Source organism: Helianthus annuus, chromosome 14 (genome assembly GCF_002127325.2).
Source record: "Helianthus annuus cultivar XRQ/B chromosome 14, HanXRQr2.0-SUNRISE, whole genome shotgun sequence".
Classification (NCBI taxonomy): Eukaryota; Viridiplantae; Streptophyta; class Magnoliopsida; order Asterales; family Asteraceae; genus Helianthus; species Helianthus annuus.
Genome location: NC_035446.2, coordinates 71746204 through 71770173, shown reverse-complemented (window position 1 = coordinate 71770173; position 23970 = coordinate 71746204). Strand labels below are relative to the sequence as shown.

Here is a 23970-nt window from a genome sequence, read left to right as displayed (position 1 = left end):
GCAGGAATCCCCCTGGATTCCAGCCTCGCCAGAGTCTGTTTCAGACCCCTGCTAATGGACAGAACAGTGGAGAATCTAAATCTGAGCTGAGCGAGTTTTTGAAGAGGAATGAGGAGAGTCAGAGTAGGACGAATAAACTCCTAGAGTCGATAGTGATGCAGGGTGAGGCTAGGCATCAGGAGCAGGTCAAGAAAAATCAAGAGTTTGAGCTCATGTTTAGGAATCAGGGGTCCACCATAAAGAGTCTAGAGAGGACGGTAGGAGAGATTGCTAATAGGATGACAGAGAGGCCAGTAGGTACATTCCCTAGTAGCACCCAAACTAACCCAAACGCCACTGCAAAAGGCAGTGACTACTAGGAGTGGTAGAGGGGTAGAAGTAGAGAAACCGGTCGATGAGGTCGAGGAACCGGTTGATGAGGAGATTGAGATGGAGACTCCTGCTGGCGAAGTGCACCCTAGGCTGCGCCCAGCAAGTACAGCACAGTCCGGCGAGTCTTCGGGAGAGAAGAAGAAGGAGAAGGAGCCACTTAGAGTCTATAAACCCACAGCTCCTTACCCTGGTAGGCTTTTAGCTAAGAGCGATTCTGAGCAGTATTCACGGTTCTTGGAGATGCTGAAAAAACTTCATGTGAACCTTCCTTTCATTGAGGCTCTGTCTAAAATGCCTAAGTATGCTAAGTTCCTAAAGGATCTTCTCACAAACAAGAAGAAACTGGAGGAGCTGTCTACTGTCACTCTTAGTGAGGAGTGTTCTGCAGTCGTGGAGAACAAGCTTCCTAAGAAGATGACCGACCCAGGGAGTTTCACCATCCCGTGTCTGATCGGAGACCTTACTGTCAGCCATGCGCTGGCCGACTTAGGAGCTAGCATTAACCTCATGCCTTACTCCATTTTCGCTAAGCTCAATCTAGGTGAACCATCTCCTACGCGCATGAGCCTTCAGCTCGCAGATCGATCTGTGAAGTTTCCACGTGGTATTGTAGAGAATATGCTTGTCAAGGTTGACAAGTTCGTTTTTCCGATGGATTTCGTCATTCTTGATATGGACGAGGATTCTAAAGTTCCACTTATTATAGGACGTCCATTCCTTGCTACTGCCCGAGCCGTCATTGATGTTCTTGACGGTAAGCTTACTCTCCGCGTCGACGATGAGGCGGTCACCTTTGACATTCAGCATTCGATGGAGCATACGCCGCAACATGACGACACTCTTTACTTTATAGACACTTTTATGTCACATGTGGGTAGTTTTCTTGGTGAGGTTTATGGTAGAGAGTCTATAGAGACCCAGATGTTAGGGGTAGATGTCGAGGGCATTGAGTTGACCGAGTTCGACCTAGAGCAGGATTCACCATTACCATCCAGCGAGCCATCCATAGGATCTGAATGTTCTAAGGTTTCTGAGGTGTTTGAAGTGTTAGAGAGAGAGAGACTTCTGAGGAGAAACCATCAGTGGAGATACCCCCGCCTCTAGAGCTGAAGGAACTGCCATCTCACTTGGAGTATGCATTCCTTGGCGAGGGATTTCAGTTGCCTGTCATTATTTCATCGAGTTTGACGGTGGAGGAGAAGGAGAGACTGACGGTTGTTTTGAGGGCGCACAGGCATGCTATTGCCTGGAAGTTAGTAGACATCAAGGGTATTAACCCTTCCTTTTGCACCCACAAAATTCTTATGGAGGAGGAGTATAGACCGGTGGTACAGCCGCAGAGGAGGTTGAACCCCAATATGCAGGATGTGGTGAAGAAGGAGGTGTTGAAGTTGCTCGATGCCGGCCTGATTTACCCGATCTCTGATTCTACATGGGTCAGTCCTGTCCAGGTAGTTCCCAAGAAGGGGGGGTATGACTGTGGTGGTGAACGAGAAGAATGAATTGATACCCACCAGGACAGTCACCGGATGGAGAGTCTGCATTGACTACCACAGACTCAATGATGCCACCCGCAAGGATCACTTTCCCTTGCCGTTTATTGATCAGATGCTTGAGCGACTTTCGGGGCAGCAGTTCTATTGCTTCCTTGACGGTTTTTCCGGTTATTTCCAGATTCCCATCGCACCGGAGGATCAGGAGAAAACCACCTTTACATGCCCCTACGGCACTTTTGCGTACCGACGCATGCCATTTGGAATATGTAATGCTCCGGCTACTTTTCAACGCTGTATGGTGGCCATATTTCACGAGCTTATCGAGGACTCCATGGAGGTTTTCATGGACGACTTTTCTGTTTTTGGGAGTTCCTTCGATTCGTGTCTGCGTAATCTAGATCGAGTGCTAGCTCGTTGTGAGGAGACGAACCTGATGCTTAATTGGGAGAAGTGTCATTTTATGGTTCGTGAGGGGATTGTGTTAGGTCACAAGATTTCACACGCGGGGCTTGAGGTGGATCAGGCCAAGATTGATACGATTTCTAAGCTCCCGCCGCCTACTTCTGTGAAATCTATTAGGAGCTTCTTAGGTCACGCAGGATTCTATCGTCGCTTTATTCGTGACTTCTCTAAGATAGCTAGACCCATGACCCAATTGTTGGAGAAGGACAGGCCATTTGTTTTTGATGCTGAATGCACTAGGGCCTTTGAGTTGTTGAAGGAGAGGCTTGTTACTGCTCCCATCCTTGTGGCTCCCGATTGGAGCCTTCCGTTTGAAGTCATGTGCGACGCTAGTGATTCTGCTGTTGGAGCCGTCTTAGGGCAGCGTAGGGAGAAGCATTTTCATCCCATCTATTACGCTAGCAAGACCCTAAATGATGCTCAGGAGAATTACACCACGACTGAGAAGGAGTTGTTAGCAGTCGTGTTCGCATGTGACAAGTTTCGGTCCTACTTAGTGCTTTCTAAGACCATTATTTTTACCGATCACGCTGCACTTAGGTACTTGTTCGCGAAGAAGGACGCGAAACCCAGGTTGATTAGGTGGATTCTCTTGCTCCAGGAGTTCGACATAGAGATTAGGGATAAGAAGGGAGCAGAGAACGTGGCTGCTGACCACCTATCTAGGCTTGAGAATTCAGAGAGTGAGCCGTCTAGCGTGGGGACAATAGGCGATTCCTTCCCCCATGAGATGTTGATGTATGTGAGGGCCCAGGAGGAGGGCTATCCCTGGTTCCCAGATTTTGCGAACTACCTGTCCACAGGAGAGCTTCCACACGAGATGCCATACCAGCAGAAGAAAAAATTCTTTACCGACCTTAAATTCTACATATGGGAGGATCCTTATTTGTTTAGGATAGGTGCGGATCAGATGGTTAGGAGGTGTGTGACTGCACCCAAGACTCGTAGTATTCTTGAGCATTGTCATTCAGGGTCAGCTGGTGGCCACTACGGGGGAGCGTATACCGCTAAGCGAGTGTTTGATTCGGGGTTTTATTGGCCCACCATCTTTAGGGACGCCCATGAGTTTGTTCGTAGTTGTGATGCTTTCCAGAGAGCCGGCAACATCTCATCCCGGAATGAGATGCCCCAAAACCCCATCCAGGTGGTTGAGATTTTTGATATCTGGGGCATCGATTTCATGGGACCCTTCCCCATGTCACGTGGGAGTCGTTACATCCTTGTAGCTATCGATTATGTGTCTAAGTGGGTTGAAGCGAAAGCTTTGGCCACTAATAGTGCTAGGGTTGTAGTGAAGTTCCTGAGAGAGTTGTTTGCCAGATTCGGCACTCCTAAGGCCATTGTTAGTGATCGTGGCACCCATTTCTGTAACTCGCAGATGGAGAAGGTGTTGAAGCGCTATGGGGTCACCCATCGGCTCTCGACTGCCTATCACCCTCAGACGAGTGGACAGGTGGAGAATGCCAATCGTGGCATTAAACATATCCTAGAGAAGACTGTAGGACAGAGCCGCATTGACTGGGCCGACAATTTAGATGACGCACTCTGGGCTTTCCGCACTGCATATAAGACGCCTATTGGGACCACACCCTTTAGGATGATTTATGGGAAAGCGTGTCATCTGCCGGTTGAGTTGGAACACCGGGCGTATTGGGCCTTGCGAAAGGTCAATCTTGATATGGACGCCGCGGGTAAGAAACGGTTTCTCCAGATACATGAGTTAGAAGAGTTGCGTGATGAAGCATACGAGAAGTCGTGGGCTTACAAGGAGAAGACTAAGCAGTTGCACGACCGCCACATTAAGAGTGTGAAAGAATTTAAGTGTGGGGATCGTGTCTTGCTTTATAATTCGCGATTGAGGTTATTCCCGGGTAAGTTAAAATCCCGATGGTCTGGTCCGTTTGTGGTGAGAGAGGTATTCCCGTATGGGACGGTAGAGATCGAGGCAGACGATGTACGTGCTTGGAAGGTGAATGGTCACCGTCTTAAGCACTACTTTGGTGGGACGTTAGATGATCGCGAGGACGAGACGATTTATCTCGATCCATCTGAGGGAGCTGAGGAGACGTAGGGGACGACAGTTGATCCCCCAAAGGTTAGCACGTGAGGTGTAGGTATATTTGTTGTAGAGTTTTGTATATATATATTTTTTCATTTTATTGATTGAGTCAGTCTTGAGTCAGTTTTTGTTTAGAGTCGATATTATGCCTGGGTTTGCTTTGTTTTGTTTATGCAGGTTTGGAGGATATCGTCCGTACTCAATCTCCATTCGGACGGCGATTTCGAGCTTATACTATATTGTAAAGGGCAGCCCCAGTATATTGGTTTTGGATACGATTGCGAAGGAAATGCTATACAATCGTGTACGGGTTCAGATTGATGACACGCGCAGTTGCCACTGATTTTTATCCTAACCAGCTAAGTCCTTTCCAACTCGTTATCTTTTTATTTTTGTATATTATATTAGGGTTTATTTCTTATTTATTTTTAGTTGTCTTGCATCCTACATTGGGGACAATGTAAACTTTAAGTGTGGGGATGGGAGACTACGTCTTTTTAGCTAGATTTGAGTTGAAAAAAAATCAAAAAAAAAAATGAAAAATCAAAAAATTTTTTTTTAAAAAAATTAAAAAAAATCGAAAAAAAAGAGTGAGTTTGTTGCGAGTCCCGGTCCTTGAGCGCATAGAAAACAAAAAACCTTTTCAAAACGTCGGTCAAAAGCAGTTTAATTGTCGAATTTACGAGTCGAGAGCGCATGTTTCTTTAAGTTGCGGGATAGTAGGTTGACTGAATCAGTTTCTGGGAGTAAAAGGTTTTGGGATGCCTAGGATAGTGGATGGAGCCGGAGAGTTAATTGGTTGTGCATTGTCGATATCGGTAGCCCTTATATTCCACATGATAGTGAGATTTGAGCCTTTATATATTTCATATATATGATCACTATTTTCGTTTCATGTGTGTTTACCGACTTTGTTGCATCACTTTAGAACTTGTGCGTTTTGATACAGTTTGAGACCTTTGGTTAGGATTTGACATGGATATGATAGAGGCATTAGGATCACCTTGTTTATGTAGCCTTTGTGTTTGACCCGTTTCACCACTACCCTTAGATACACCACTTTGAGCCTAGCCATTCGTTTGTTACCCGTTTGTGATTTGATAGCCGGATCGTGTTACGTGATTATTATATTTGAAAAAAAAAAACAAAAAAAATGAGGAAAAAAGAAAAAAAGAGAAAAATGAAAAAAAAGCAAAAGATGAAAAAAAAAGAATAAAGTTGTGGGTCAAAATGACCAATATGTTAGTATTTGTTTCGTGCTTATCCGGTTTATCGTGAGATTATGTGTTTAGCCACTTATTCCAAAAAAAAAAAAAATTACCTACCTTTAGCCCCTACCTACCCAATAAAGCCCTCTTGATCCGTGTTAAATTCTAACATTTAGGTGGAGATCTGATTGACGTACAAGCTTATGATAGTATGTTGCATAGTTCGGTCTTGAGAGTTCACTCGAAATTACATATATATATATATATATATATATATATATATATATATTAGCCGAGAGATGAGTGACATTGTGAGGGGTATTGACATTGCATAGTTGATTGCTTGAAGGTAAGAAAAACTTGATTAGGTAGGCCCGTTTTAAGTTAAATATTATGATTCGTCAACCTTTTGAACGTTGTAAGTCTTGCGAAACTGTGTTTGATGATTTCGTAGTTCGCGTTATAATTTGTTTGAGACTGGCGTTGTTGTTAAGTGTTTAAGTTGGACATGTTGCTTGAGATTTTGCTTAGGGACAAGCAAAAGGTTAAGTGTGGGGATATTTGATGTGTTGAAAAACACTGTCATTTACCCGTGTATTTTGTATATTATTTTGATAGTTTAGAGTCATTTCTATAATATTTAGACATATATTTTATTATTTATTATTATTACAGGTCAGGGTGCGAAAAGGAATGAAAAACGAGCTTAAACGATCAATGCACGAAGAATCAGGAAATATTAAACGAAGCTGAAAGACGAAGGGTTAAATCGCAATTAAAGGAAAGTTCTTTAAAAATTGTCCATAGTACTCAAGGGGCTAAAATGCACATTTTATGAAACTTAAAATTAATTGAAAGATTGTATGCATGAATAGAATTCAACGTGAATTCTAAATTGGCGCAATAATAAAAAAAAAGAAAAAGAAATATTATTTAATTCTTTTAGGATGGCAGCGCAAAGGGCCCAGCAAAAGGAAAAAACCTACGGGGCATTACATTATTTTTGTGGTGGGCTATTATTTGTTGAAGTGGTTATTGGACCCTAATGAAAAAAAAAGGGTATTATATTAAGGAGGCGGCAACAACTTGATAGGGATATATATTGTTTCGAAAAAAGGAGAGGAGATCAGTGGACGGCAACAACAGACCGCAGAGAAGAAGCGTAAAAAAGAGACGAACTTTGGAGTACAAGAAAGAGAAGGCTTGTGTTGAAGAAACTTGACATAAAGTTTATTGCTTTTATTCGGTTAGACATCGTTTATTATTTTTGGGTTGTTAAAACTGGATATATTAGACATGTTTGCTGAATTTTATGACTTTAAATTTATTTGTGTTTCGTTCTTGAACATGAGTAGCAAAACATTTATGCTACCTAGGTCATATTGATGAATATTTTGTGACTTATAACTTTCGGTTTTGGATAATATAATTTTTGGCCTAATGTTTTGGTAAAATATCTTTGTGTTGTTGATGATAATGCGTATGAATGCTTATAGTAATCGGTTTACTTGATTGTTGCTTTGCGTTTTCTCTACGTTTGTTACTTTGGTAGTTTCAGATCTAGGGTTACACGTGATTTTCCATAGACTTTGTGTTAGTGGTATAATCTAGAGGTTTCTTGTCTTAGATAACCCTATAAGCAACCTTGTGAGTCTTTGAAATTAGTGTTTTGCCACTCTTGAGACCGGGAGGAGATAGAGTGTCAATTTGTCTAGTTCTTGGGTTTTGGGTAAAAGTGAGACCGGGACGTGAACCTAGCTTGATTTCCTTAGTTCCTAGCAAATTTGAGTTGTTATCATCAACCCTAGATTACCCCTTCATACTTTAGGGTGTGTTGTGATTAGCGAGACCGGGAGGTGAGCAAGTCATTTGGGTACCTTAGCATTCCCTAGTGAAGTGAGACCGGGAGGTGATCTGATCTAGTAACCGGTGATTTACACGTCCACTTTAGGATTGTCCGAGAGGTGTTAGTGAGACCGGGAGGTGATCTAGCAGTTTATAGGATTTTCTTGAGTTAGTCGTATTTTTAGGAACCCGGTAGCCATTCCATTATCCAATTCCGAGAGTTGTAAGTTACGGGTAGGATTCTAGACCTAGGTAGCTGTTTTCTCCTAGCATTTGAGTTTCCCTTCAGTTTGCTGAGTCTTCTGCTCTGTTTTATCTGAGTTTATTTATTTGCTTTATTTAGTATTTAGTTTAAACCATTCTCTCAAACAAACAAATTATTAGGCTAGGGCTCGATAGAGGTTTAGTATCGAGAGTCGCTAGATTGTGTCCACGGTTCGATACTCGGACTTACTTGTTTACTACTTACGACCGGTACACTTGCCGGTAGTGTGTGGTTTACGGGTTTTTTCAATTTTAAAACTTGTTGAATTTAATTAATATACATTCACACATCAGTAACACATAAGGCACACACACACGTATAACAGTCACCAAAGTGCGTATTTCGAGTTGCGAGCGCGATGTTGATTAGATTAGTTCGATTAGCGTTTAGTTAACTTTATCGCATTGTTACTTACTATTATTCACAGTCGTAACGCGATTCGTAGCGATAAATATTCGTCGATTGATGCGATTTTAATTAATTATTCCACATAATACAACTAACGTAAAACATAAAATAGACTAACTACGAGTCAAAGAAGTCAAAACAGGAATTGAGCAAGGAGAGACAGATTGTAATTAGCAATCTTTTCTTCCTTTGACTTCAATCTTGACTTTGACTTTGACTTCCAAAACACGGGGTGTTACAGCCTCCCCTTGTTTAGGGAATTTCGTCCTGAAATTAGGCCGAAGCCGTAACAAACAACTGCGGATGCGTTGTCTTCATGTCGCTTTTGAGTTCCCAAGTGAACTCTGCGCCTCGTTTGCCTTCCCGCCGGACTTTCACAATAGGAATGCGCGAGCGTCTGAGCTGTTTGGTTTGTCGATCCATGATTTCGACAAGCTTCTCCACGAAGTGTAGTGTTTCATTTATTTGGAGGTCATCGAGAGGTACAATTAAATCATGCTCAGCCAGGCACTTTCGGAGGTTTGACACGTGGAAAGTCGGGTGGACATTACTAAGTTCCTCTGGTAGTTCGAGTCTGTAGGCGACTTTTCCGATCCTCTCCAGAATCTTAAAAGGTCCAACATATCGAGGCGCTAGTTTCCCTTTCTTGCCGAATCTGACCACACCCTTCCAAGGTGATACCTTTAGGAGTACGTAGTCGCCAACGTCAAATTCAAGGGGCTTGCGTCTTCTATCGGCGTAACTTTTCTGTCTACTTCGAGCTTTCAATAAGTTGTCTCGAATTTGGAGGACTTTGTCAGTCGTTTCTTGTAATAGCTCGGGACTGATTAATTGCGAGTGACCGATCTCGTGCCACACAATCGACGATCGACATCTTCTTCCGTATAGAGCCTCGAATGGTGCCATCTGAATGCTGGAATGATAATTGTTGTTCTACGAGAATTCGACTAGCGGCAGGTATTTATCCCAATTACCATCAAAATCTATGACACACGAACGGAGCATGTCTTCAAGAGTACGAATCGTTCTTTCAGTCTGGCCGTCGGTTTGAGGGTGGAATGCGGTACTCAGATTAAGCGTAGTACCAAGAGCAGCTTGAAACGTTTCCCACAGTCACGAGGTAAACCCAGCGTCACGGTCAGAGATGATGTCGCGAGGCGTTCCATGATTACAAATGATCTCATCGGTGTAGATTCGGGCTAATCGTTCTACCTTGTAGTCTTCTCGTGTTGGCAAAAAGTGGGCTGATTTGGTCAAACGGTCAACAACAACCCAGATGCTGTCGTGACCTGATGACGTGTGCGGAAGCTTGGTTATCAAGTCCATAGCTATACTCTCCTACTTCCACATAGGGATTGGGGGTTGTTCGAGTAAGCCAGAGGGTCTTTGATGTTCAGCTTTGACCCTTGCACAAGTCAGGCACTTTCCCACGTAGAGAGCAATATCCCTTTTCATGCCCGGCCGCCAATACTTGTAGCGAAGATCCTGGTACATTTTGTCGACACCGGGATGAATAGAATACCGGGATTTGTGGGCTTCGTCCATCAAAATCTTTCGCAAATCGGTCCGCTTAGGGATCCAAATTCGGTCCAGAAAATGAAAAATCCCATTTGATTTACTCACTAGCTGGGCTCCATCGTGGTAGATTCTCTCCTTCTTCAAGGTGCGTTCATTAAAGCAGGCATGCTGGGCTTCGTAGATGAGAGTTTCGAGATCGTATTGGGCTTAAGTATTGCGAATGCTGAGCAAATAACTCCGTCTGCTGAGCGCGTCGGTAACAATAGTTGCTTTGCCTGGGTGATAACGAATCTCACAGTCGTAATCGTTGAGAAGTTGTACCCATCGGCGTTGACACATATTAAGTTCCTTCTGATCAAAGATATGTTGTAAGCTCCTATGCTCGGTGAAGATCGTACACTTGGTACCATATAGGTAGTGTCGCCAAATCTTTAACGCAAGAACAACCGCGCCTAGCTCGAGATCATGGGTTGTATAGTTCTTCTCGTGGATTTTGAGCTGACGAGATGCGTAAGCTATAACTTTGTCCCGTTGCATAAGAACACAACCAAGACCAAGGTTGGAAGCATCACAATAGACAATGAAACCATCGTTTCCGTCGGGCAATGTAAGAACAGGAGCATTGCAGAGCATGTGCTTGAGGGCTTGGAAGGCAGACTCTTGTTCGGTTCCTGTAACACCCTTACTTTTAATAATGAGATTACTTAATATATTTCATGAGTTTATACTAAAATTTCCAATTTACAAAAGGTTTTCAATTCAAAATACCAAACATGATCATATAAGTACAAAACGAAAGTTTAAAGTAACTTATACTAGTCACCACCGACTAGTTTAAAACCTTAGGACATGGTTGTCAATTCATTTACACCAAAATCATTGTCTAAAACAAAGTTAAGTTAACGCGGAAGCTTCAAAATACGTGTTCGGTTCTTCTACATTGCTAGACCGCCATCCGGAAGCCCATTATAGTCACCTAAAGTCAAAATCACTAATAACATTAGTTTTGGCATTGACATAATACGAGTAAACATGTTCCAACATCAAATCAATAAAAGAAAATAAAAATTTTGATTTTTGATCCTCCCGCGTGTCGCGGCAGAAGACATCAAATCCGTCGCGACTCGCGACGGCTTCCGCGTGTCGCGAGGGTATTCATGTATTCCTCCGCGTGGCGCGGGGGAACATGTTTTCCAGCAGGTGCAGGTTTAAAACCTGCATTTCTGCCCAGCTCCGAAAATTGTAAAATTCTAACTTTAAAGGGTCATAACTTTTCACTCACTAGTCCGTTTTAACCGATTCTTTTTCCTATGGGTCCGTAATAAAATTACGGATCTATCCATGTAAGTTTCACATTACGGAAACCGAGATATCGATAGTCGGTCCCCAATTTCCTTATTTCAATTATCCAACCCATTGTTGTAAGTACATAGCACCATTTTTCAACTCTTAAAACTTTTCGGACATAATTACCCAAATTCCCGGGCTCATAAATTTTGTGCATTTGTGCCATTCTATGGCTTCGCGTTCTATTGGAACTAGTTACTTGTTTCATCGGAATTCAAGTATTCCATTTCAAGCTGATGTGTGTAAAATGCAACATATAAATCACATCAATTAAGGCATAAAACTAACCCTTTTTAAGTACTAATGTTGGAAAAAGAGTGTTTTTGTCTTCCTTTTGTATTTTCAGGATGAAATGAGCTCAAATTCACAAAAGAAGCAAAAAGACAACTAATTCTAGCATAAATACAAGAAAAGGAATAAAAGTAGACTGCCCGGACCCTCAACGGCATCCTCCAAAGCAAAGAAGAGAAAACAGAAGCCTGAACACGCCCCGTGCTCAGCCAGCACGGGGCCGTGCCCAAGAAGCAGCATAAAAGACAAACTGTGTGACAACTCGAACTTTAGACTTGCTTTGATGTAACGTTTGTGCACGATATGTGATTTTATAAACCCGAATGATTAATTGATTTCATGATACATGTTATGTTATATGCATTATGTGTGTATGTATGTCGTATGTTTGTGAACCGACCACACAAAGCCCTTTGGGCCACTCCTTGTTCTCGGGTCCATTAGACAACCGAGTGGGCTCGGCCCACTCCCCACTCGCAACACAAAACCGAGTTTAGGGGTTTTGTTTTACCACTTTTGCAAATCACAAACACACACACCTAACCCTAGCTCCTCTATCTCGTCTCTCTCTCTCTCGGCTTGCTTGGAACCCGACGACACGCACACACACTTTGAAACTTGTGAAGTGAATCGATCCTCTACCTTCAATCCAACCGGTTAGTGCTTGATAATTAGATTGCTTGTTAAATGGTTATCGTATGGTTTTGTATGTTGGTGTTGCTTAACCGAGAATTCTTGTTAATGTATTGATTGGGATGATAATTGATTTAGTTTTGTTAATCGACTCATGTATGCTAAACATGATCACAATAATTGACGTTTTGGATATAAGCACCGAGTAGTTAGTAATCGGCTGTTAGACATTGTTTGATCGGGTAGAGTTGGTAATCGGGATCCATGTTAGAATGTATGTATTGTTATGAATGTTACTATTGTTCATATGCATGATTACTAATTAAATTGCCGGTTTGATGTTCTTGAATTGTTATGGATATGCATGAAATCTGAATTAACTGTTGATGAATTTCTGTGATTGATCTGATTTCGAAACTGCCTTAGATGTTTGCTAGAATCACGGATAAGTCAATGCAGGAATTATGGAAATCAGTTACATACGCGGTTTCGACACCTGGTTGCGAGTCGGGACCATAGTTGCGAGTCAGAATCCCACTCGTAACCAAGCCAGCACAAGTCGAGACTACGGTTGCGAGTCCCGTTGCGACTCGTAACCAGCACATGATCAGTCGTAACCAGGCCATGATGAACCGAGATCACCGTTGCGACTCGCAACCAGCTGTTGCGACTCGTAATCTCCGGTTGCGACTCGAGATCTCCGGTTGCGACTCGAGATCTCCGTTGCGACTCGAGACCATCGTTTACACGCACACTGTTGGGCCTTCACTGTCACGGGCCCAATCTATTGAGCCCAACGATTTGAACTGTGGACTGTTTATTATTGGACTTGTTTGTGCTTGCTATTTGGGCCGATTGAGAATCTGGACTGTTTTGTTATTGGGCTGCTTATGTCATTGGGCCGGGTATGGTTGGACTTAGACAATTGGACCCTCACATGCTATGTCTTATCTGCTTACGTGCGTACATGCTTGCCATGACTATACGTGATTACTATATACGTGCTATATACAAACCTGACTCGTATAATAACCATGATAGGACGTGAGTGACCATTTACTTGCTACTTATATTCTTTGTGTATCTGCCGAGCAAACCAAGGTGAGTTCACACAGCCAAGGCATGGGATTCCCGGGTTGGGAATTGGGTTGGATATGATGGATATGGAATGATTACTCGTACTTACGCATACACCAGACTATAGACCATCGTCCTCAGGTTAGTCAGGACACGTTACGTAAAGCCTACGTAACCCAGTATACTTGCCTTATGTCTCCCGGGTCGGGAGGACACGTTACGTAAAGCCTACGTAACCCAATACCATCTACTGGCTTCCAGGTCGGAAGGCCACGCTGCGTAAAGCCTACGTAGCCCCCACGCGTACCACTGTCCTCGGGGAAGGGCACGTCACGTAAAGCCTACGTGACCCTGTACGTATTCCTGTTCTCGGTAAAGAAGAACACATGGTCGGATGTTAGTCTAGTAAGTACCGTTAATGAGAAGCCCTCATTGACCAGGATGAACATGGGAAGCCCCCACCTTTAGTACACACTAGTATGGGAAGCCCCCACTAGCTATACTTATGCATGTTATGAACTTACTTTCTGTGAACTCGCTCAACTAGTTTGTTGAATATTTGCTGCATGCCTTGCAGGACCTTAGGTACTTTATGGAGCTTGCACAAGGAAGGAGCAGGTCGTTGTGGGCAGATGGATCATGAACATTATTGAACTTATAACTTTATTTGGGTTTACTTTACATTGCTTCCGCTACTTAAAACAGTATTTGGTTTTGAAACATCAATCATGTCATGGAGACTTACGTTAATTACTTTTATATTTGATATGATTGATGGCTTGATCCTGGTCAGTCACGCTCCCAAGCGGTGGTATTCCGCGGGTGGATTTTTGGGGGTGTGACAGATTGGTATCAGAGCCATTGGTTATAGAGAACTTGGTTTTAATATGGGAAAACGTTTTTATTAAAACCGGACTATAACCAGAACAGTGCTCTCAACGATCCACAACGACGCTTCGCTCCACGTGCAAGACTCGACATCTTAGGTAATAAGGTTTATGTTTATTGCCTGTTTGCTAGAACTGCTTAGAACCTTGCTCGCATTACGCTTAGATACACATGCTTTGATTACATGAGAACACCTATATGCCTACGCTTTTCTGTCATCGTCCTACTCGCGAACCATTCTTACGTATGCTACTTGTTACTATGAAGATCATGTCTGGACGAATCAACATGACACAAGCCCAGCTAGAGGCTCTTGTTCAAGCTCAAGTTGCTGCGGCAGTTGCAGCAGCTCAAGCAGGTAGTATATCCTGCAGTATAGGCACACACTAGGATCTTTAGATCCTACATTAACTCTCGTATTTAACTTCGTCCTATTCGTACACAATAGGTCAACACGCGCAGCAGCCAGTCTGCACTTTCAAGAACTTTATGGACTGTCGTCCAAACTCTTTCAGCGGCACAGAGGGGGCAGTGGGACTCCTCCATTGGTTTGAAAAGTTAGAATCGGTATTCGAAATGTGCGAGTGCCCTGAGGCTCGCAAGGTCAAGTTTGCCACCGGCACTTTGGAAGGAATAGCGCTGACTTGGTGGAACGCCCAAGTCCAGATCTTAGGGTTGGCAGCTGCTAACGCCACCCCATGGAACGATTTCAAGGAACTCATCAAGCGTGAGTACTGTACACGTGAGGATATTCACAAGCTGGAAGACGAGCTTTATAACCTGAAAATGGTTGGATCGGAAATCGAGGCGTATACTAAACGGTCTAATGAACTGGCCGTTCTGTGTCCTACTATGGTGGACCCTCCATACAAGCGCATGGAGTTGTATCTCAAGGGATTGGCGCCAGAAATTCAGAGCCACGTGACGTCGGCTAACCTCGAAAACATCCAGGAAATCCAGCGCCTTGCTCACCGTATCACCGATCAGGCAGTTGATCAGAATAAACTGCCCAAGCGTGTTAACGCTACTGCTAACGTCACCACCTCAGTTACTCCTGCTACATCTGGTGACAGTAAAAGGAAATGGGATGGGGATTCCAGCAAAGGTTCAGCGACCGTTCAGCCACAAGCTCAGCAACAGAAAATCGACCACTATCAGAGTCCCAGTCAGCAATCCTCTGGTGGTCACAGACAGAGGAGATATCAGGGTAGTCAACCCAGGTGCCACAACTGCAACAGGCATCACCACGGCCCATGTAACAAGGGTCGCTGTCAAAGGTGTCTCAAGATGGGTCACGAGGCCAAAGATTGTAGGAGCCCTCGTCCTGCGAATCAGAATCAGCAGCCTCAGCAACCAGCTCCACAGAACCAGCAGCAGCAGCAGCAGCCACAGCGTGGAAACCGGGGATGTTTCCAGTGTGGGGCTGAAGGTCACTTCAAACGCGATTGCCCTCAGTTGAACCAGAACCGCAACAACAATAACAACCAGGGCAACGGGAACAACAACGGTGGAAACAACAACAACAACGGCAATGAAGCTCGTGGTCGTGCTTTTGTGCTAGGTCGAGGCGACGCAGTGAACGATCCCAACGTTGTCATGGGTAAGTTTCTCCTCGACAATATTTACGTTACTGTTTTATTTGATTCGGGTGCGGATACAAGCTATATGTCTGTGAAAATGTGTCAACTGCTAAAACGTGCACCAACACTTTTACCCACCAAACATGTAGTAGAGTTAGCTAACGGTAAAAGTCTAGAAGCCACGCACGTAGTTCAGGGTTGTAATCTTATCCTAGCTGGTCAAGCCTTCTCCATTGATCTCATTCCCATAGTTTTGGGTAGCTTCGACGTCGTGATTGGGATGGATTGGCTTTCCCAACACCAGGCAGAAATCTTATGCAGCGAAAAGGTTATTCGCATTCCTCGTTCTGGTCAGGAACCTCCAGAAGTTCAAGGCGACAAGAGTGGTGCAGTGGTGGGCATCATCTCTTTCTTGAAGGCTCAGAAATGCTTACGTAAGGGTCACACAGCCATTTTGGCTCTTGTTACAGACGCCTCAGCAAAGGAAAAGAAATTGGAAGACATTCCAGTTGTACGTGATTACCCTCAGGTGTTTCCTGAAGACTTACCAGGCTTACCGCCTCATCGTCAGGTTGAATTTCAGATCGAGCTCGCTCCAGGAGCAGCACCCATAGCTCGCGCACCATATCGTCTAGCTCCATCGGAATTGGAGGAATTGTCAAAGCAACTGCAGGAACTCTTGGAAAAGGGTTTCATTCGTCCAAGCTCTTCGCCTTGGGGAGCTCCAGTACTTTTCGTGAAGAAGAAAGACGGTACGTTCAGGATGTGCATCGACTACCGTGAACTCAACAAGGTGACGGTGAAGAACCGTTATCCTCTTCCACGCATAGACGACTTATTCGACCAATTGCAAGGGTCGTGTTACTACTCGAAGATAGACTTGAGGTCTGGGTACCATCAGTTGAGAGTCCGGGATGAGGACGTCTCCAAGACAGCCTTCAGAACTCGTTACGGTCACTACGAGTTTCTCGTCATGCCATTCGGGTTAACGAACGCGCCTGCGGTATTTATGGATCTTATGAACAGGGTGTGCAAACCCTATCTCGACAAGTTCGTCATTGTGTTCATCGACGACATCCTGATTTACTCCAAGAGTCAGGAGGAGCACGAGCAGCATCTTCGCCTGATTTTGGAACTCCTTCGGAAGGAACAGCTGTACGCTAAGTTTTCTAAATGCGACTTCTGGCTTCGTGAAGTCCACTTTCTAGGCCACGTGGTGAACAAGGATGGGATCCATGTCGATCCATCCAAGGTAGATTCGATCAGGAACTGGCCTGCACCGCGTACACCGACAGAAATACGCCAATTCTTGGGTCTGGCAGGTTACTACAGACGGTTTATCAGGGATTTCTCGAAGATTGCTCAGCCGCTTACGTTACTGACACAGAAGGGTGTTACCTATCGCTGGGGAGAGCCCCAGGAGACTGCTTTTCAGCACCTAAAGGATAGACTTTGCAGTGCACCTATCCTCTCATTGCCAGAGGGCACAGATGACTTCGTGGTTTATTGTGATGCATCCATTCGGGGACTTGGATGTGTGTTAATGCAGCGCGACAAGGTTATCGCTTACGCCTCTCGTCAACTCAAGATTCATGAACGCAACTACACGACGCACGATTTAGAGCTGGGAGCTGTTGTTTTCGCGCTTAAGATATGGCGACACTACCTGTACGGTACCAGGTGCACGATTTACACCGATCACAGGAGTCTCGAGCATATTCTTAAGCAGAAGGATTTGAACATGCGTCAACGACGATGGGTCGAGTTACTTAACGATTACGAATGCGCCATCAAGTATCATCCAGGCAAAGCCAATGTTGTGGCTGATGCCCTCAGTCGAAAGGACACTTTACCGAAGCGCGTGCGAGCGCTACAGCTTACGATTCAGTCTAGCCTTCCAGCACAGATACGAAATGCTCAGGTAGAAGCATTAAAGCTCGAAAACGTCAAGGCTGAAGCCTTACGCGGCTCCCGACAACAGATGGAACGGAAGGCAGACGGCGCCTATTATGTAACGGGCCGGATTTGGGTCCCTCTCTATGGCGGTTTACGAGAACTTGTAATGGATGAAGCACACAAGTCTCGCTATTCGGTACATCCAGGGTCGGATAAAATGTACCACGATATCAGCACTACTTATTGGTGGCCTAGTATGAAGGCCCACATTGCTACGTACGTTGGAAAATGCTTGACCTGTGCAAGAGTCAAGGTCGAATATCAGAAACCAGCTGGCCTACTGCAGCAGCCTAAAATACCGCAATGGAAATGGGAGGAAATTTCCATGGATTTTGTTACGGGTTTACCTAGATCCCAGCGTGGGAATGATACTATATGGGTGATCGTGGATCGACTCACTAAGTCTGCACACTTCCTACCGATTAAGGAAACGGACAAGTTCTCCACACTTGCAGACGTCTATCTTAAAGAAGTTGTCTCGAGGCACGGGGTGCCCACATCTATCATTTCGGATCGCGACGCACGATTCACATCAGAACTATGGCAAGCGATGCATAAATCCTTTGGCTCACGACTAGACATGAGCACAGCATACCACCCTCAGACGGATGGGCAGTCTGAGCGAACGATTCAAACGCTTGAAGACATGCTTCGGGCATGCGTTATCGACTTCGGCAACGGCTGGGAAAAGCACCTCCCTTTGGTGGAGTTTTCTTACAATAACAGTTATCACACCAGCATTCAAGCCGCTCCATTCGAGGCATTGTACGGGCGTAAATGCCGGTCACCTCTCTGTTGGGCAGAGGTGGGGGATAGTCAGATTACGGGTCCAGAGATTGTAGTGGACGCCACGGAAAAGATAGCACAGATACGACAACGCATGGCGGCGGCACGCGACCGTCAGAAAGCCTACGCGGACAAGCGTAGAAAGCCATTGGAATTCGAGGTCGGGGACCGGGTTTTATTGAAAGTTTCACCCTGGAAGGGTGTGGTTCGTTTTGGCAAACGGGGCAAACTGAATCCGCGATACGTCGGACCATTCGAAATCATAGAAAAGATTGGCAAAGTAGCCTACAAGTTGAAACTACCAGCTGAACTCGGGGCAGTTCACAATGTTTTTCACGTGTCGAACTTAAAGAAGTGCTTATCAGATGAAAACCTCATCATTCCTTTTAAGGAACTCACTATCGACGAGCGGTTGCAGTTCGTCGAGGAACCAGTTGAAATCACGGACCGGGATGTGAAGGTCCTCAAACACAAGAGAATCCCTCTTGTTCGAGTTCGTTGGAACTCCAAACGTGGTCCAGAGTACACCTGGGAACGCGAAGACAGGATGACAGAAAAGTACCCCCAGTTATTCGGGAACCAGGCAACCACTACTGAGGCTGAAGCTACTACTTCGGAATTTCGGGACGAAATTCCAGATCAACGGGGGGAGGATGTGACACCCCAGGAAAATCAGTGAACAGTACAGTTTACCTAGCTTCCTCAGTGAGTGCATACCAAATTTCGGGACGAAATTTCCAATTAGTTGGGGATAATGTGACAACTCGAACTTTAGACTTGCTTTGATGTAACGTTTGTGCACGATATGTGATTTTATAAACCCGAATGATTAATTGATTTCATGATACATGTTATGTTATATGCATTATGTGTGTATGTATGTCGTATGTTTGTGAACCGACCACACAAAGCCCTTTGGGCCACTCCTTGTTCTCGGGTCCATTAGACAACCGAGTGGGCTCGGCCCACTCCCCACTCGCAACACAAAACCGAGTTTAGGGGTTTTGTTTTACCACTTTTGCAAATCACAAACACACACACCTAACCCTAGCTCCTCTATCTCGTCTCTCTCTCTCTCGGCTTGCTTGGAACCCGACGACACGCACACACACTTTGAAACTTGTGAAGTGAATCGATCCTCTACCTTCAATCCAACCGGTTAGTGCTTGATAATTAGATTGCTTGTTAAATGGTTATCGTATGGTTTTGTATGTTGGTGTTGCTTAACCGAGAATTCTTGTTAATGTATTGATTGGGATGATAATTGATTTAGTTTTGTTAATCGACTCATGTATGCTAAACATGATCACAATAATTGACGTTTTGGATATAAGCACCGAGTAGTTAGTAATCGGCTGTTAGACATTGTTTGATCGGGTAGAGTTGGTAATCGGGATCCATGTTAGAATGTATGTATTGTTATGAATGTTACTATTGTTCATATGCATGATTACTAATTAAATTGCCGGTTTGATGTTCTTGAATTGTTATGGATATGCATGAAATCTGAATTAACTGTTGATGAATTTCTGTGATTGATCTGATTTCGAAACTGCCTTAGATGTTTGCTAGAATCACGGATAAGTCAATGCAGGAATTATGGAAATCAGTTACATACGCGGTTTCGACACCTGGTTGCGAGTCGGGACCATAGTTGCGAGTCAGAATCCCACTCGTAACCAAGCCAGCACAAGTCGAGACTACGGTTGCGAGTCCCGTTGCGACTCGTAACCAGCACATGATCAGTCGTAACCAGGCCATGATGAACCGAGATCACCGTTGCGACTCGCAACCAGCTGTTGCGACTCGTAATCTCCGGTTGCGACTCGAGATCTCCGGTTGCGACTCGAGATCTCCGTTGCGACTCGAGACCATCGTTTACACGCACACTGTTGGGCCTTCACTGTCACGGGCCCAATCTATTGAGCCCAACGATTTGAACTGTGGACTGTTTATTATTGGACTTGTTTGTGCTTGCTATTTGGGCCGATTGAGAATCTGGACTGTTTTGTTATTGGGCTGCTTATGTCATTGGGCCGGGTATGGTTGGACTTAGACAATTGGACCCTCACATGCTATGTCTTATCTGCTTACGTGCGTACATGCTTGCCATGACTATACGTGATTACTATATACGTGCTATATACAAACCTGACTCGTATAATAACCATGATAGGACGTGAGTGACCATTTACTTGCTACTTATATTCTTTGTGTATCTGCCGAGCAAACCAAGGTGAGTTCACACAGCCAAGGCATGGGATTCCCGGGTTGGGAATTGGGTTGGATATGATGGATATGGAATGATTACTCGTACTTACGCATACACCAGACTATAGACCATCGTCCTCAGGTTAGTCAGGACACGTTACGTAAAGCCTACGTAACCCAGTATACTTGCCTTATGTCTCCCGGGTCGGGAGGACACGTTACGTAAAGCCTACGTAACCCAATACCATCTACTGGCTTCCAGGTCGGAAGGCCACGCTGCGTAAAGCCTACGTAGCCCCCACGCGTACCACTGTCCTCGGGGAAGGGCACGTCACGTAAAGCCTACGTGACCCTGTACGTATTCCTGTTCTCGGTAAAGAAGAACACATGGTCGGATGTTAGTCTAGTAAGTACCGTTAATGAGAAGCCCTCATTGACCAGGATGAACATGGGAAGCCCCCACCTTTAGTACACACTAGTATGGGAAGCCCCCACTAGCTATACTTATGCATGTTATGAACTTACTTTCTGTGAACTCGCTCAACTAGTTTGTTGAATATTTGCTGCATGCCTTGCAGGACCTTAGGTACTTTATGGAGCTTGCACAAGGAAGGAGCAGGTCGTTGTGGGCAGATGGATCATGAACATTATTGAACTTATAACTTTATTTGGGTTTACTTTACATTGCTTCCGCTACTTAAAACAGTATTTGGTTTTGAAACATCAATCATGTCATGGAGACTTACGTTAATTACTTTTATATTTGATATGATTGATGGCTTGATCCTGGTCAGTCACGCTCCCAAGCGGTGGTATTCCGCGGGTGGATTTTTGGGGGTGTGACAAACTGGTAGAAGCTTCCATTGCCCACCACGGGGCCGTGTCCAGTGAGCACGGGGGCGTGGTGTAAGTACAGCAGGCGCATTAATTGTAATTGCGAATTACAATTAATGAGGAGAGAGACTGTCAGACGGGCACGGGGGCGTGTCCAGCGGACACGGGGCCGTGCCCAGCCTTCTGTTCAGCCTATAAATAGGGGTGCTTGGTTTCATTCCATCTCATCCCTTGGCACACCATCTCCCTCACACTCCATCCACCACCCACCACCACCATAACACCATCATCCACCACCATCATCCATTGTCCATCGTAGAGTGTGTGAGTCGTCTCGGGATCCAAGATTGATCGTAAGAGTTCTTGACAATCAAGGCCATGTTTGCCTAAGTCTCTTACATCACTTGGTGAAGACAAGTGTTTAGTATAATATTTTTTATTTTTAATCTTTTGCACTTTTTATTTGGTTTTGTATTAATGACTTTAATAACTAGTTGCTTATGTTGAAGGTGATCTTTCCTTATCGTTTGCCCGTGGTGTCTTGGCATTATTTTACTGTCTATATAAAATAAAAGATTTTCACCATTCATATCTCCACGGTCTATATGGAGGTATGTTGGCTACCTGGTCGGGGGTTAAGGGAACGGTTTGGTAAGGGTCTTGCCCTTGTTCAGCGTTTAGAGGTCCTGCTTGGGACCTGGGTCAAATTTAGTAGGATCTCCTTCAATGCCCATGGGTATTGGATGGCGGGGATCCAAACTCTTTGACCCCCTCATGAGTTAACTACTATTAATACTATAACCCGGCTATTTAGGACTGTATCACTGCTGACTCAGACTACTTAGCCGAGGGTAACGTCACCGCCAAAAGCGGGGCCTACCATAATTTGCATTAATAACTTAATTCATTATCTTCCAATATTCCGACCCTTTAGGATTGTATCCTTGCTGACTCAAACTACTGGGTTGAGGGTAACGTCGCCTTCAAAAGAGGGGCCTACTACAATAACTAAGATAATCTCTTAAACAAGTGCAAAAGTGCGAAAATAATCAAAGGTTATACTAATACACGAGTCGGATCCAAGTGATTCATCTTGTCTATCTGTTTTTATTTTTATTTTATTTTTCAGCATTTAGTTAGTTTTTATTTTCTTAGTTTAAAAACATTTTTCTCACTTTTTGATTTGATTAGACGTTGAGAATAAACCGGTATTAAAAGCTCTTGTGTCCTTGGACGACCTCGGTATCTTACCAACACTATACTACGTCCACGATGGGTGCACTTGCCCATATGCGTGTTTAGTTTTAGTGAATATCGTGTTTTATAAATTTAAAACTTGGCTAAAGGTGTAAAAAGGGCTTAAATATACATTAAAAATATATACACACTGACACGCATCAAGTTTTTGGCGCCGTTGCCGGGGACACAAGGATTTTAAGAAAGTTAGGAATCAACGGCCTAATCATATTTTTATTTTTCTTTTTTATTTTTAGGATTTTTCTTAGTTTTTCAGCTTCTGCAGAGCTCAGCACGGGCCGTGCCTGGTCGGACACGGGCCGTGCCCAACGTCGTTACTGGCAGTTTTTAATTTTCCAAGTTACAGAAGGCTGACTACGGGGCCGTGTCGGTGCAACACGGGGCCGTGTCCAACTTCCAGTAACTGGGGTCTGGAAAATATTAACTGAAACTCCGACCACGGGCCGTTTTCGCTGAACACGGGGCCGTGGTGAACCTTCTGACCAGCATTCTTTTCTGTTTTTATTGCAGGACTTGGAACCCGACGCCAATCTTACATAGTGTATGAGCTCCAGTTCTAATAAGGACATAAAGGAACCTCTAGAAGAACCCGAACGCTTTCTCAGAAAAAGATTAAAAGCTAAAAATCAAGAGAAGGTTTCGGGTGATCCACCTCCAATGGCGGACCAACGTACCCTCATGGATTATCTACGACCTACCGTAGGTAACCTAGGCGCCGCTATCAATGCTCCGAATGTCGAAGCTAATAACTTCGAACTTCGGCCGCATTTGATACAAATGCTCCAAAACTCCGCAACCTTCCACGGGCTTGCGGACGAGGATCCCCATCTACATATCACCAATTTCTTAGAAATATGTGATACCTTTCGGATCAACAGAGCATCAAATGACGCCATCCGCCTCCGTATGTTTCCTTTCTCACTGAAAGACCGAGCGAAAGCTTGGCTCAACGCCCTCACAGCTGGATCGGTAAACACCTGGGATGAACTAGCCCAAAAATTTCTATATAAGTATTTCCCTCCCGCTAAAACTGCTAAATTAATGACTGAAATTAATACATATTCACAAGAGGACGGGGAATCCTTATATGAAACTTGGGAAAGGTTCAAGGAGTTATTACGCAAGTGTCCGCATCACGGCCTTGCGATATGGCAACAAGTATCCACTTTCTATAATGGATTGTTGCCACACACAAGGCAGACACTTGATTCTAGCTCCGGGGGACTTTTAGGTAATCGACGCCCACACGAAATATATAATCAAATTGAGGAAATTGCTCAAACCAATTTTCAATGGCACACCCCCCGGGGGAATAAATCTATTGCCCCGGGCGCCCATAAGGTCGATGAAAGCACTTCTTTACAAGCCCAAATCGAGGCCCTTTCTTCAAAGATAAAAAGTTGGAAATGACAAAAACAGTCTCGGTTATGGCTTGTGAAGGGTGTGGTGGGTCACATGAAAATTGGAGTTGTATGAA

At 44.4% G+C, this 23970-nt stretch overlaps 1 non-coding gene across 1 annotated transcript; it reads right to left on the bottom strand.

Annotated features, from left to right (window-relative positions):
- Positions 1–23528: 23528 nt before the first annotated feature.
- On the bottom strand, positions 23529–23635 carry LOC118486920. The gene has a single exon (XR_004880087.1). It is a non-coding gene; the product is annotated as a small nucleolar RNA R71 (small nucleolar RNA).
- Between the last annotated feature and the right edge of the window lie 335 nt (positions 23636–23970).